We start from the raw sequence: 17,047 nt of genomic DNA on the forward strand, positions 1-17,047 counted from the left end.
TGGAAAAAAACACCTCTGCGGTACTAAATTCTACTCACCTGGTATCGACAATCAACGGCATTTCCCTGTCCCCAAACGACCTGCTTGTCAGTTTTGATGTGGTGTCCTTGTTCACCAAAGTCCCGGTACCTGACACCATCGCTATCATTGAAGACCTGGTTCATCAAGGACTGCATACTGATGTACCCCCCCTGGTGAGACATTGCTTAACCAACACATACTTCACCTGGAATGGAACTTTCTACAAACAAACTGAGGGCACCCCAATGGGCTCCCCCCTATCTCCGGTTGTAGCCAACGTATTCATGGAAAAATTTGAAACTGACGCCATCCAGACTGCCACTCTACGCCCGACCTAATGGAAGAGGTACGTTGATGACACCTTTGTCATCTGGCCACATGGCCAGCCTGCTCTAGACCAATTCCGCGACCACATCAATTCCATACACCCAGCCATCAGATTTACCATGGAGGTCGAAAAAGATGGCAAACTACCCTTTTTGGATGTCTTAATTAAAAGGAGACATGATGGTTCAATGAGCCACTCTGTCTACAGGAAAGCTACCCATACAGATGTTTACTTGAAACCGGATTCCCACCACCATTCATCCCAGAAGAACTCCCTCATCAAGACTCTATACCATAGAGCCCAATGCATTTCCGACCAGGAACACATTACCAGTGAACTCAAGCACGTACACCAGGCTCTCAGGGCTAATGGCTACTCCGACTACACAATCCGCAAAGCCATCACTCCAGTCATGAAGAAGGATCCTCTTGTGGAGCCACTCAAAACCATCACCTTACCCTACATTGCAGGGGTCACTAAAAAGATCTCCAAAATCCTGAATAAACACAAGATCCAGGTCCGATTCAACACAGTACATAAAATCCGTGATTTAGTTCCATCTGTAAAAGATGCTGTTCCAGACATACAGTACCCGGGCGTTTACAAACTAAAGTGCCTCTGTGGTAGTAGCTACATTGGAGAAACCAAAAGACATATCTCGGACCGCATCCGCGAACATAAAGCAGACTTGAAACACGGTAGGACGAACTCCTCTGCCGTGGCAGATCACTGTTATAATTCAGTGGGCTCACATGACATTGACTTCTCCAAGACGGAGGTTCTTTGCAAACCAACCGGCTACCATGAGAGATTCGTTCATGAGGCCATTCACATATACAAGCACAGAGACAATTTCAACCGAGAAGATGGATTCAGGCTTAGTAACCACTGGAAAGATGTTTTAAATCATTTCTGTTCTTAATTAATTGTATTTTTACGATGACCTTCAGACCGCAGCTCTTTCGCCAGCATTGCCTCTTAATACCTCTCACACCACGGTTAATGGTATAGTTTTACAACATGGAGTATACTAGGGTCTCGCAGCTGTCTCTCTCCCCCTCCTCTGTTCCGACCATGGACGAACTCGTCCGTCTGAACGGGGCCCGTAGCTATCCGTGGTGCTGAAATTTGAGGGTAAGAATCCACCCATTTTTTCGCCATATAGCATTGTGATATATAACGACTTATTGTTGGTAGCTTAGCTGATTGGAGAATATAGAGTTTATTGATAACATGAAGGTAATTTATATTTTAGTTTTTATTGGTTCACTATATAGTACTGTGAATAGCTCAGATGTGTAGTCATTTCTGTGACCAGTCACTAGCTTATCACTCAGTTATTTCAATGCTAAATTCGCCTAGTTATTTCAATGCTAAATTCTCCTGTTTGATTTGTACTAAGTGCCTCGGTGAATGTGTATGCTCTGACTTTAACGTAGCTATTTCTGTAGCAGGTACAAGCTAATCACTCAGCTATTTCAATGCTAAATTCCATGCTAATTCCATTGTCAAGGGGTGCCTCTGCGGATGTGTATGCCTTAACTTAGCTATTTCAATACTAAATTCTATGCTAATTCCTTTAACAATGGGTGCCTCTGCGGATGTGTATGCTTTAACTTTTAGCATAGCTATTTCTGTGACCAGTCACAAGCTAATCATTCAGCCATTTCAATGCTAAATTATATGCTAATTCCTTTGTCAAGGCGCTTTGTTCCTCTCACACAGCTTAAAGGCCGTGATCTGAACGTGGCTCTTTCACTCCAGCGCTGTCCTACCAGACAGTCTCGCCCCTTCACCTGATGAAGGCCGCTTGTGTTGTGGCCGAAACGTCGTGAGAATATTATTGTGTTATTTTATTTTATCAATTTATTATTTTATTCTCATTCTACGTGACTTTACCGAAAGAACCAAAGAAGATGAATCATTGCAGTCACGAAAGCTTTAAATCGAAACCGTACGAACTCCACTCACTAACCCTCGCTCACCCACTCTGCAGTACAGGACGAGACCATACGAACTTCACTCACTCACCCTCGCTCACCCACTCTGCAGAACAGGAGCAGAGCGTACGAACTCCACTCACTCACCCTCGCTCACTCACTCTGCAGTACGGGACGAGACCGTGCAAACTCCACTCACTCACCCTCGCTCACCCACTCTGCAGAACAGGAGCAGAGCGTACGAACTCCACTCACTCACCCTCGCTCACCCACTCTGCAGTACAGGACGAGACCGTACGAACTTCACTCACTCACCCTCGCTCACCCACTCTGCAGAACAGGAGCAGTGCGTACAAACTCCACTCACTCACTCGCTCACCCTCGCTCACTCACTCTCACTCTGCAGAACAGGAGCAGAGCGTACTAACTCCACTCATTCACTCGCTCACCCTCGCTCACTCACTCTCACTCTGCAGAACAGGAGCAGAGCGTACAAACTCCACTCATTCACTCGCTCACCCTCGCTCACTCACTCTCACTCTGCAGAACAGGAGCAGAGCGTACAAACTCCACTCACTCACTCGCTCACCCTCGCTCACTCACTCTGCAGAACAGGAGCAGAGCGTACAAACTCCACTCACTCACTCGCTCACCCTCGCTCACTCACTCTCACTCTGCAGTACAGGAGCAGAGCGTACAAACTCCACTCACTCACTCGCTCACCCTCGCTCACTCACTCTGCAGTACAGGAGCAGAGCGTACAAACTCCACGAAGATTTGCGCTCGAGTCAGGAATGGGAGCCAGGCTGTGAGCCGCGAGCGTGACCACTGCGTCACCCTGCTGCCGAATGTGCCGTTCGTGTTCTCTCATCGCCTTGCCCCGCACACCATCTGGAGATGCTTTGCAGTGTGCAGACGGAAACCCAGATGGTGGGGAGGCTGTCAGGACGGATCTTGGGAGGTCTCCGCGTGTCTTCTGCCTCGGCAGCTGCGGGAATCTGGCGGAGGATGGGAAGGAGGCACGTGGGTAGCGAGACGCTTGCGGTGGCGTTGTCCACGATCTGCTAACAACCGAACATCGTTTTTTTATTATTATGAAGTCAACGATGGCCGTCCAAGGGAGAGATTGGCTCCCTGCCCACGGGAGTTTGCGCGGTGTCCACGCGCGTCTGGTCCGGTTCAGAATGCCCCCTCGGTAGCTCGAAGTTCACGGAGCGAATGGGCCGAAACGTTTAACGTTGCACGCGTTACACAGTGTCCACCCACAGCCGACTTCCCCCCACCCCCCTTCTCCACCTTGTCAATCCACTGCTGGATGAGGGTCTCCCCCACGCGCTTAGCCACTCTTCGCCACGCCACGTCAGTGTGGCCAAGAGTTGGGAGCATCGCAACGGGAGCGCACTGCAGTACAATCATTGATCATTCTGCAAGGCTGCCGGCAAACGCAGCTCCGCAGCAGCCCGAGACAACCCGTGCCACGCACGGCGGTCGCCCATCCAAGCGCTGTCCAGGCTCAAGTGCTGCTTAGCACCCCCCCCCACCCCACCCACCCAGATATCCGACGAGGTCCGGGCGCAACCCGCGTGCTTTGCTCGTAGGCGTCCGAAGGTTTTCGGGCTCTAAAGTCGAGGCATTAGCGGAGCAAGGTCCACTGTGGCTCTGGGCACGCGTCTCATTCCGACGTCTCCGCAGCGTCGCTTTCTGTCAGCAGCAGCAGCAGCGGCGGCGACCTCCCAGCAAACGAGAGACTTGGCAGGTTTGGCCCCTGCATCACCGCACACCACGTGACCCTCACGTTGCACTGTGGCGAAACGACTCCGCGACGTTTAGGGGCAGAGCAGTTTGTTTAAACATTTCTATCTAAAAGCAACAACAACAAAAAATGCGTTATGCGTTTATATTCTTTGGGTCTTTCGGGAAAGTCACGTGGATAGGTTCAAAGAAACTAACAAAAAGGCTGCAGAGTTTCGATCGCAACAGGAAAAGGCCACCTCAATTTTTTTGCGACGGTCTGAAGAAGTGTCCCGTCGGCCTCTCTCCGAGGTGGCCTCCCCAGCGCACTGCTGTCCCTGCGAGCGGCGGTGATGGACGATCCTGCCTGGCTCCTCCGTGCCGAGACGCCCACAGCGTAATTGGTGCGTAAATTATTAAACACACCGCAAAACAAAGAAAAACAACAACAACATTTCAAATGTAGCAGATGATGCGATTTCAGACGACAGAAACCCGGACACCGGCACGTGCCTCGTTGCTTTGCGACATCATTGAGGGGGCCACCCGCATCGATGCCAACGCCGCTCGCGAGCGATCTGGACAGAACTTGGGACGAGACCTAGACTCGGGCTCAGGTGGGGATCAGGCAAAGACAAAGATCCCCCGTGTAGCCTTAACAGACTGCAGGGGCAAGTGCTGTTAGCGAGCACCTATGAAGGCCGGCACGGCGCACGAGGGGGTGGGTGGCCAGCACCACGCCCGGCCGCCTTTGTCTCCCCAGTGGCGATGTTTACACATCGCACCAGGTACTCATTTGAGGCTGAGTGACCTAGGGGAGGCCCAGGGCCGGTTCAGATAATCGTCACTGGTGTTGAACCGTGAGCGGGAATCGTTAGGTTCGTAACGCAGCGTAGAGCTAACCGCTACACTACCGCTCCTCACAAGGCACACACACACCCAGTCACACACACACACCCAGTCACACACACACACCCAGTCACACACACACACCCAGTCACACACACACACCCAGTCACACACACACACCCAGTCACACACAACAACAACAACAACAACCGCCATTCGCCACTAAGTGGCGGTGACGTCACCACGACGCTTGTGCCAGGCTATGTGCACCCTGAGGCCACGTGAAGTGTCGAACGCCCGCTGGCAGGAGGTCACAGGGCAGACCCAGGTGCCACGGGTCGACTGACTGAGATGACTGGCTGATGCACCACCTGTGCCCCCTACTGTGCCAACCTGCTGTGCTTTAGCCACCCGGCGCTCCGCTCGCTGTTGTGAGCGTCGCTCCTCCGCCCTCCGTTGTTGTTGGAGGGCGACTGCCTCCAACTGCCCAGTAGCATCCTTCACGAGCCTCCTCCACAGAGGCCGATCTTGACACCGCTGGTACCAGTCATCGGCAAGTCCACTCAGCTCCACGTCCTCCTGTACCACATCACTCCATCTCTTCTCTAGCCCGTGCCGCGCCCGCTTAGCCCCCTCAATCCGGCCAAACAAAAGCTGTTTCGGCATGCGGTGGCTGGGCATGCGGGCTACATGACCCAGCCATCGCAGCCTTGCCTGCCGGAGGAGCTCACCGATGGGACCCTGCCCAGATCTTTCAAGGATTTGTGAGCTCCTCACACAATCCAGTCTGGTTAAACCCAGGATGGATCGTAGGCAGGTCAGCCTAAATGTTTCTAACCGGCGAAGATGTTCCATTAGGGGGGTCCACGTTTCGCAAGCGTAGAGAAGGGAGGGAATGACCGTGGCCGAGAAGACCTGAAGCTTAGTGCGGAGCGACAGACCAGGTAGCTTCCACACAGCGTTACGCAACCGATGAAAAGATATTGCCGCTCGACTGATTCGGAGTGAGACCTCTGCTGTTAAACTGGAGCCAGTCATAAGCACACTGCCCAGGTATGGGAAACTCTCCACTCTCTCCACAACTGCCCCATCACCGATTGGGAGTTGTGGGGGTGGAGTGTCCGATGGTACAAAATACCCAGGCAGGTGCTTAGTTTTGGTGGGGCTGATGGTAAGGCCCCACCTCTTAGTGGCACGCTCCAGTCTCAGCAGCAGCGTCTCCAACTCCTCCTCTGACTGAGCAGCTATTACCAAGTCATCAGCATACATAACGTGGTTGAGCAATAGGGAGCCATCCCTTGACCGCACCCGGGCATCGATTAGCCTCCCATTATATCTGTACCATATGGAGATTCCCCCGGTACAGCTATTGAAGGCTTCACGAACTACGTGGTCAAAATAGATGTTAAATAATGTGGGAGCCAGAGGACATCCCTGTCGCACCCCAAGGTGTACAGGGAATGGCTCTGACTCCCGGCCACGTAGTTTTACCCGGGCCCGCTCACCATCATGAAGGTCCTTAATGATCGTGAGCAGCGGGTCAGGTACTCCAAAAGCACGAAGAACGACCCAGAGCCCAGGCCTACTGATGGTATCATAGGCCTTGACCAGGTCAATAAAGCAGAGATGTAGGTCTTGTTGGAATTCCCTACACCTCTGCTGTAGCAGACGGACAGAAAATATGGCATCTGTGCAGTCACACACACACACCCAGTAACACACACACACACACACCCAGTAACACACACACACAACGGGACGACACACCCAGTAACACCACACACACACCCAGTAACACACACACACACACCCAGTAACACACACACACACACACCCAGTAACACACACACACACACCCAGTAACACACACACACACCCAGTAACACACACACACACCCAGTAACACACACACACACCCAGTAACACACACACACACCCAGTAACACACACACACACCCAGTAACACACACACACACCCAGTAACACACACACACACCCAGTAACACACACACACACACCCAGTAACACACACACAACACCCCAGTAACACACACACACACCCAGTAACACACACACACCCCAGTAACACACACACACACCCAGTAACACACACACACAACCCAGTAACACACACACACACCCAGTAACACACACCACACACCCAGTAACACACACACACACCCAGTAACACACACACACACCCAGTAACACACACACACCCAGTAACACACACACACACCCAGTCACACACACACACACCAGTCACACACACACACCCAGTCACACACACACACCCAGTCACACACACACACCCAGTCACACACACACACCCAGTCACACACACACCCAGTCACACACACACCCAGTCACACACACACCCAGTCACACACACACACACACCCAGCAACACACACACACCCAGTAACACACACACCCAGTAACACACACACCCAGTAACACACACACACCCAGTCACACACACACACCCAGTCACACACACACACCCAGTCACACACACACACCCAGTCACACACACACACCCAGTCACACACACACACCCAGTCACACACACACACCCAGTCACACACACACACCCAGTAACACACACACACACCCAGTAACACACACACACACCCAGTCACACACACACACCCAGTCACACACACACACCCAGTCACACACACACACCCAGTCACACACACACACCCAGTCACACACACACACCCAGTCACACACACACACCCAGTCACACACACACACCCAGTCACACACACACCCAGTCACACAACACACACCCAGTCACACACACACACCCAGTCACACACACACACCCAGTCACACACACACCCAGTCACACACACACCCAGTCACACACACACCCAGTCACACACACACCCAGTCACACACACACACCCAGTAACACACACACACCCAGTCACACACACACACACACCCAGTAACACACACACCCAGTAACACACACCCCCAGTAACACACACACACCCAGTCACACACACACCCAGTAAGACACACACCCAGTCACACACACACCCAGTCACACACACACCCAGTCACACACACACCCAGTCACACACACACCCAGTCACACACACACACCCAGTAAGACACACACCCAGTAACACACACACACACCAGTCACACACACACCCAGTCACACACACACCCAGTCACACACACACCCAGTCACACACACACACCCAGTAAGACACACACCCAGTAACACACACACACCCAGTCACACACACACACACACCCAGTAACACACACCCCAGTAACACACACACACCCAGTCACACACACACCCAGTAAGACACACACCCAGTAACACACACACCCAGTAACACACACCCCCAGTAACACACACACCCCCAGTAACACACACACACCCAGTCACACACACACACCCAGTAACACACACACCCAGTAACACACACACCCAGTAACACACACACCCAGTAACACACACACCCAGTAACACACACACCCAGTAACACACACACCCAGTAACACACACACACCCAGTCACACACACACCCAGTAACACACACACCCAGTCACACACACACCCAGTCACACACACACCCAGTCACACACACACCCAGTCACACACACACACCCAGTCACACACACACACCCAGTCACACACACACACACCCAGTCACACACACACACCCAGTAACACACACACCCAGTCACACACACACCCAGTAACACACACACCCAGTCACACACACACACAGTCACACACACTCCCAGTCACACACACACACACCCAGTAACACACACACACACACCCAGTCACACACACACACACCCAGTAAGACACACATTGGGTGTAGGTGACCCAATGTGTGCAAGCACACACATTGGGTCACCTACAGGTTCAACAACGAGTTGTTGAACCTGTAGGCGACCCAATGAACGCCCCGCGGTCAAAATGCAATTAGTGACCCGCTCATTCGTCTGCAGCTGGGTGGTCTCCTCGGAATCATGTCGGTTGAGACACCGCGGCTGTCCCTAAACAATGCTCATGTTACTCTTATTATTACTTTTAGTTTCTTCTAATTCCTTTGATCGATATCGTGCGGTCGCCTTGCGGAGCAAGGTGACAGCCGGCTTCCGTCAGCGGCGTGGAGGGGAGGGAGAGGAGGGGAGGGGAGAGGAGGGGAGAGGAAGGGAGGGAGAGGAGGGGAGAGGAGGGGAGAGGAGGGGAGAGGAGAGGAGGGGAGGGAGAGGAGGGGAGGGGAGAGGAAAGGGAGGGGAGGGGAGAGGAGGGGAGAGGAGGGAGAGGAAGGAGGGAGGGGAGAGGAGGGGAGAGGAGAGGAGGGAGGGGAGAGGAGGGGATAGGAGCGGAGAGGAAGGGAGGGGAGAGGAAGGGAGGGGAGAGGAGGGGAGAGGAATGGAGGGGAGGGGAGGGAGAGGAGGGGAGGGGAGGGGAGAGGAGGGGATGGGAGAGGAGGGGAGAGGAGAGGAGGGGAGAGGAGGAGAGAGGAGAGGGAGGGGAGGAGAGGGAGGGAGGGGAGGGGAGAGGAGGGAGGGAGAGGAGAGGAGGGGAGAGGAGGGGAGGGAGAGGAGAGGAGAGGAGGGGAGAGGAGAGAGGGAGAGGAAGAGGAGGGGAGGAGGAGAGGAGGGGAGGGAGGAGGGAGAGGCGGAGAGAGGGGGAGGGGTGGAGAGGAGAGGAGAGGAGGGGAGGGGAGGAGGGGAGGGGAGGGAGAGGCGGGAGAGGAGGGGAGGGAGGGGAGGGGAAGATGAGGGAGGGGAGGGAGGGGCGCGGCTGCGGTCACGTTGAGCCCCCTGGATATGGAGGGAGCCCGGACCCCGGCCGGAGACGCTGGGGGTGGAACCCCGTACGATCATCATCATCAGCAGCATCATCATCATTAGCAGTATCAGCAGCATCATCATCAGCAGCATCATCATCAGCAGAATCATCATCAGCAGCATCATCATTAGCAGCAGCATCATTAGCAGCAGCATCATCAGCAGCAGCAGCATCATCATTATCATCAGCAGCAGCATCATCATCAGCAGCAGCAGCATCAGCATCATCATCATCAGCAGCATCATCAGCAGCCCCCTCTCCCTCTTTCCCCCCCCCCCCCCCCCCCCGTGACCGCCGTCCTCTCGGCTCACTGACGAGCGATCTCAACCACCGCAACCGCCCCTCCGGCAAAAACAACGACACTGTGAATTATGTTCGCAAAAACAACGACACTGTGAATCATATTCGCAAAAACAACGACACTATGAATCATATTCGCAAAAACAACGACACTGTGAATCATATTCGCAAAAACAACGACACTGTGAATCATATTCGCAAAAACAACGACACTGTGAATCATATTCGCAAAAACAACGACACTGTGAATCATATTGGCAAAAACAACGACACTGTGAATCATATTGGCAAAAACAACGACACTGTGAATCATATTCGCAAAAACAACGACACTGTGAATCATATTCGCAAAAACAACGACACTGTGAATCATATTCGCAAAAACAACGACACTGTGAATTATGTTCGCAAAAACAACGACACTGTGAATCATATTCGCAAAAACAACGACACTGTGAATCATATTCGCAAAAACAACGACACTGTGAATCATATTCGCGTCGTTGCGGCGAATATCAGCAGCTGTGAGTAAAACCAATAAGCGGATGGCGCTTCTCCCTCACGTAACTGTCTCGCCGATGTAAAACATTATACAGGTGTTTTGTTGTTGTTGTACGAATCCCATCGGGCACACGGCATACGAGGGGAGTGCATAATTCCAGCAGCATTGGTTCAAGTATGACAATAATAATAATAGGTGTTTTATTTTTATTAGCGCGCGCTCACAAGGCAGATGCTCTTTGTTAATGTTTTACGTGCCTCGCAGGCTGAAAACACAAGACTGGGGATTTTTACCCCTTTCTGGCAATGAAACACGTGTTGTGTTGAGGCGTTCAAACACCAAATATAAACATGACGCAAGGAATAATATCTGCATTAACCACACACAGTAATTGCGGTGAACGTGTCAACAAACGCGCTCTGGTAATAGATGGCATTGTCTTTGAAACGGATTGGCCTACACCAGAGACGACAGCCTTGTTGATGGCCCAGTCTCACCACCAGTGTCACACCAAAGAACAACCTCAAAAGTTAAACAGTACAAGCACAATGCACGCATCAGGGCATTTATGGCTCGGAGTGAGCAGCTATACGATGGGGCCCTTTTATTTCTTCTTCCAAGTATCAAAGTATATAACATAAGAATAGGCGTTAGCCTTTCTGGCATTAAAACAGGAGTTGTGTGAAGATGTTCAAACATAAAATAGAAACCTTTTTTTGCAAGGGAATCATGTCACCGCATTAACCACACGTGAACATGCAAACAAAAACACGCTCTGGTAATATCTGGCGTTGTGTTTGAAACTGTTTGGCCGACGCCAGAGACGGCTGCCTTCCCTTAGAGCCTCGTCTCAACCAGTTGCTAGACCAGAGAACAACGCCAAAAGGCGAGCAGCACAAAGACAATGCCACTATCAGGGCAAATCAATTCTCGTGGTGAGCAGCTACAGCAGCGTGTTTCTTTATATTTGGCGTTTGAACATCTGAACACCTCCCGTGTCATTGCCAGAAAGGGTAAAACCTATTCTTATTTCGTTTTCATCCTTTGATACTGGTAGAAAAGGTTCAATTTTGTAGGCACTGGTTCAACAACAACAACAACAAGACAACAGCGGGTGTTTGTATTCATTGTGACAGGGTGGCAAGTTGACAGGGTGCTCAATTCACGGCGATTACTGAGAACTCTCGAGCCATTTGTCACTCGCGTGAAGCGCCAACGCCAATATTCCTGGACATAACAGTCAGCAGCAGGGCTGTCACCTCCCCCCCCCACAGTTAATCATTCAAACCAGAGTCGCCTGGTTAAATACGAGCAAGCAGCTGCGGTTACACAAATTCTCCTTGTTTCAGTTTCATTTATTTTGGTATAGCTCTGTGAGCCATTCGGCTCTTGAATCGGATGTAACCGCAACAAACAAAAAAAACACGAACAAGAAAAACATCTTAAAGTGGCTATGTGTGACTGTGCAAAACAGAAAATCCAGGAGAAAAACACAGCAAAATATTCCTGAAAAGACGCCGTACACCAACGCTTGCGTGTGGCTTAGTGAATGTCAGCTGAGAGATGATTACGGTAGAGCGGTGCTTACCACGGCTTTGCGAGGGTCTCTGCAGTCACATTCCGGGCTACCTTCGATTGTTCGCCCGTGAAGGTGGTGGCTGGATGTGCCGCGATGGGGATTGTGCGGATTTAGGTTGCGTTGCGCTCCGGCGTTTTGGCACCAGTCGCGGCATTGATCGGATCAATTAATGACCTCCCCATGCCGACAACACTGTCGGCGCTTCCTAAATCTTGACTGTCAACTGTTCAAAGTATACAGATGAACAGGTGTGGGTTAATTCATTTGGTTTCAACATTTAATCTATCAGCGTTGTGCGTGAGTAATGGGTCCCACTTGGCGTTTTCAATCAAGCCATCGGCGAATGTACAATGGAACTACGCGTTGCCATTTCGTATATTTCACAACGAAGAGAAATACAATAACGAATAACCAGAAGCGGGGACGTGGTTTTGTCCAATTGCTGAAATGAACTGTGAAGCGACGTAAAAGTTTGCTCGCCCCCTGGAGAGACTGTTATTGAAACAAAGCAAAAGCAGTAAAACACAATTCAAGCAAACGACATCATTGATGCGAGCTCAATCATGAAAGGGCTTTGTCACGGATTCATCATTCGCACGGCTCGGTCTATCGACGAGGTGCCGCTCATTGACGAGGCGCTGCCTCGGGACGGAGCAGATCCGTCCGGAGGGAAGCCAGCGATCTTGCACCCCTTCTTCTCATCTTGAAGTCGAAAGCGCCGGATTTCTTTCCTGCAACGATTGCTCCTTGCGGCACGGCCTCCTCAGCCTGCTTGCTTGCACGTTACGGGGGGGGGGCGGGGGGGGGGGTCTTACACAAAGGATGCAGTGTAAAGTTGTTCGAGACCCAGGTGAGTCATCGATTGTTTCAGTAGGTGAACCAGAACTAAGACATTACGGTTGATGATGATGATGGATGGATGGAAAAGCCAGAGCGAGGGATGTGACTGTTTGTCGTCTGTGTTGGTAGGGAGCGGTGGTGCGCACCGAACCCGGCGACCCGGGTTCGATTCCCGCTCACGGCCAACACCGGTGACGGTTATCTGAACCGGTCATGGGCCTCCCCTAACGTCGACTCAGCCTCAAATGAGTACCTGGTGCAGTGTGTAAAGATAAATCACTGGGGAGACAAAGGCGGGCGGGCGTGGTGCTGGCCACCCGCCCCTTCGTGTGCCGTGCCATCCTTGATAGGTGCTGCTCGCCATCAGCACTTGCCCCAACAGTCTGTTAAAGGCTACAGGGGGTCGGGTGGGTGGGTGGTGGGGGGGACATTTGTCTGCGTGTGTTCACGTGTTCGTTACCGTCAGCGCAAATTAACAACAAACATCGTTCAGCTTCGCGGAGACGCGGGCACGGCTTTGCTTTCGTGGCAAACGCAGAACGCAGCGGGCGAATTGGCACTCGCATCAAATGAAGGGAAACTGCTGGGGGGAGGGGGGGAGGAGGGGGTCCGGCCGGACGCAATGGCACCGTGGTAAATGCCCGCGATAAAGAAGAAGAAGAAGAAGATAAAACCCACCAGCTGGGGATCCAGCCAAAGGGCCACGGGGGGTTATTTCTAAGGGGGGCACGCGATGTGACCGGGCCCATGTGTGGACATTAATGGTCGCTGACATTGTCAGCTCAGGTGGGTGTTGTGGATTTACTCTCCAACATACCGACGTGCTGTACTACAGCGCTTGCCCCAACAGCATGTTAAGGCTATACGGGGGATCTTTGTTTTTGTGTGTGTAGAGAATTACAACTGCAGTGAGTGCAGATTTCCAAGGCACTGAATCCACGATCCGGGCCCTAGGGGCTATAACCCTATCCACACAGTAATCTGAATCTGTCTCAGTAGGACCTAAATTAAAACCAACACACGCAAAATGCCACCCCACCAGCACACACTACGTAGCGTGTTAATGACAGCATTGATTAGAGCAGTTCATGAAGCCTATCCACATGGCCAAACGTTTATAATTACTGTGCTATTAAAGGCCACATTAAAGGCCAATAAGATATTACATAATGAATATCACAACGCGCTCAACGGGGACGATTAATTTGGAAATAAATTGTTTACTTGTGTTGGGAATGCCCCCAATATATGCATTGCGGAATCTTCGAACGCACTTCAAAGGGTTGATGATATATGATGGTTGTTGGTGGCCTTCGCTCGAGAATATTTTTTCTTCTTTGGTTCTTTCGGTAAAGTCACGTAGAATGAGAATAAAATAATAAATTGATAAAATAAAATAACGCAATAAAATGCTCACGACGATTCGGCCACAACACAAGCGGCCTTCATCAGGTGAAGGGACGAGACTGTCTGGAGGACAGCGCCGATGAAGGCTGCTTGTGTTGTGGCCGAAACGTCGTGAGAATATTATTGTGTTATTTTATTTTATCAATTTATTGTTTTAGTCTCATTCTACGTGACTTTACCGAAAGAACCAAAGAAGATGAATCCTTGCAGTCACGAAAGCTTTAAATCGAAATATTTTTTCTATCGACGTGACTTTACTGAAAGAACCATAGAATACTTGTAAATCTAACTGCATTAACAAAGTCCCCCCCAAAAGACAGACTGATTTGCGGATACATTGGCATATAGTAGAACCCCTCTAAACTAGCACCCCTGTTAACCACTAATCGCTTAACGATGGGCCTCCATAGAGCCTAATGTGTAGTGTATAGTGTAGTGTATAGTAGTGTATAGTGTAGTGTAAAATAGCGTAATGTATAGTGTAGTGTATAGCAACGTGTACTGTATAGTGTGGTGTATAATAGCGTAGTGTATAGTGTAGTGTATAGTAGTGTGTAGTGTATAGTAATGTAGAGTAAAACCTCTCTTAACGACTAATCGTTTGACGGGCCTCCATAGAGCCAAATGTGTAGTGTATAGTGTAGTGTATAGTGTATTGTATAGTAGAGTGTAGTGTATAGTGTATTGTATAGTGTAGTGTATAGTTGTGTATAGTTGTGTATAGTGTAGTGTATAGTAGTGTGTATAGTAGTGTGTAGTGTAGTATATAGTGTAGTGCACAGTTGTGTATAGTGTAGTGTATAGTGTAGTGTATAGTGTAGTGTATAGTTATGTATAGTGTAGTTATAGTTGTGTATAGTAGTGTATAGTGTATTGTATAGTGTAGTGTATAGTTGTGTATAGTTGTGTAGAGTGTAGTGTATAGTAGTGTTTAGTGTAGTGTATAGTGTAGTGTACAGTTGTGTATAGTGTAGTGTATAGTGTAGTGTATAGTGTAGTGTATAGTTATGTATAGTGTAGTTATAGTTGTGTATAGTAGTGTATAGTGTAGTGTATAATGTAGCGTATAGTGTAGTGTATAGTGTAGTGTATAGTAGTGTATAGTGTAGTGTATAGTAGAGTGAAATGTATAGTAGAGTGTAGTGTATAGTGTAGTGTATAGTGTAGTGTATAGTAGAGTGTAGTGTAGTGTATAGTTGTGTAGTGTATAGTGTAGTGTATAGTGTAGTGTATAGTGTAGTGTATAGTTGTGTAGTGTATAGTTGTGTAGTGTATAGTTGTGTAGTGTATAGTTGTGTAGTGTATAGTGTAGTATATAGTTGTGTAGTGTATAGTGTAGTGTATAGTTGTGCAGTGTATAGTGTAGTGTATCGTGTATAGTAGAGTGTATAGTAAAGTGTATAGTGTAGTGTATAGTGTAGTGTATAGTGTAGTGTATAGTTGTATAGTTGTGTAGTGTATAGTGTAGTGTATAGTTGTGTAGTGTATAGTGTCGTGTATCGTGTATAGTAGAGTGTATAGTAAAGTGTAGTGTATAGTGTAGTGTATAGTGTAGTGTATAGTAGAGTGTAGTGTAGTGTATAGTTGTGTAGTGTATAGTGTAGTGTATAGTGTAGTGTTTGGTGTAGTGTATAGTTTTGTAGTGTATAGTGTAGTGTATAGTTGTGTAGTGTATAGTGTAGTGTATAGTTGTGTAGTGTAGTGTATCGTGTATAGTAGAGTGTATAGTAAAGTGTATAGTGTAGTGTATAGTGTAGTGTATAGTGTAGTGTATAGTGTAGTGTATAGTAGTGTATAGTGTAGTGTATAGTTGTGTAGTGTATAGTTTAGTGTATAGTTGTGTAGTGTAGTGTATCGTGTATAGTAGAGTGTATAGTAAAGTGTATAGTGTAGTGTATAGTGTAGTGTATAGTGTAGTGTGTAGTAGTGTATAGTGTAGTGTATAGTGGACGGGTCTCCATAGAGCCCAATGTGTTCGCTTACTGACCATTCCCCTGTTAACGACGCGCTGTTGTAGGCACAGTAAATATTAATTAATGCATTGATTAACCGTGTTTCTTTTAATATTGTTTGTAATGTTGTTCTATATTTATGTATTAATATCCATTGTTTAAATATTATGAAGTACGTTTGTTTCGGTGAAAAAGGGGGGTGACTGTCGATGCTATCGGAACGAATTAAACCTTCAGCGTGCATTTCCTACACTCGCTTAACGCGACCAAATCGCTTAACGACCGGTTTCGTGGGAACCAATGACCGTCGTCAAGAGGAGGAAGAGGTTCTAATTTACAAGCCCCCCCCTCCCCCCCCGGATACCCCCGATGGGGAAGGTATTTTGCTGGCCACTTTCTGCCACTTACAAAGGGATCGACCGGTCATTCCCCCCCCCCCCCCCGTACAAAATTCTGACTCCCCCCCACCCACCCATTCGTATTTTAACGATTCGACTTTTTTTTGGCCACTTCTAAATTTACCACCAAATCGCAGCCAATCCTCGCCAACTTGGCCAAGGTTTCGCGGTGGCCGAAACAATGAGCGGACGGCGGTCGATGGCGGCCACGCCGCTGCACGTAGTACTTGCCACGTGCCACGTGCCAAGTGCCACGTGGCACTTGGCACGTGGTACTTGCCACGTGCCACGTGCCAAGTACCACGTGGCACGTGGCACTTGGCTTGCCTCGAAAATCCTCCGGCGCCGTTCGAGGCA

The sequence above is a fragment of the Petromyzon marinus genome, chromosome 46 (genome assembly GCF_048934315.1).
Source record: "Petromyzon marinus isolate PM22_M1 ecotype Great Lakes invasive population chromosome 46, UKy_Petmar_22M1.pri1.0, whole genome shotgun sequence".
NCBI classification, from domain to species: domain Eukaryota; kingdom Metazoa; phylum Chordata; class Hyperoartia; order Petromyzontiformes; family Petromyzontidae; genus Petromyzon; species Petromyzon marinus.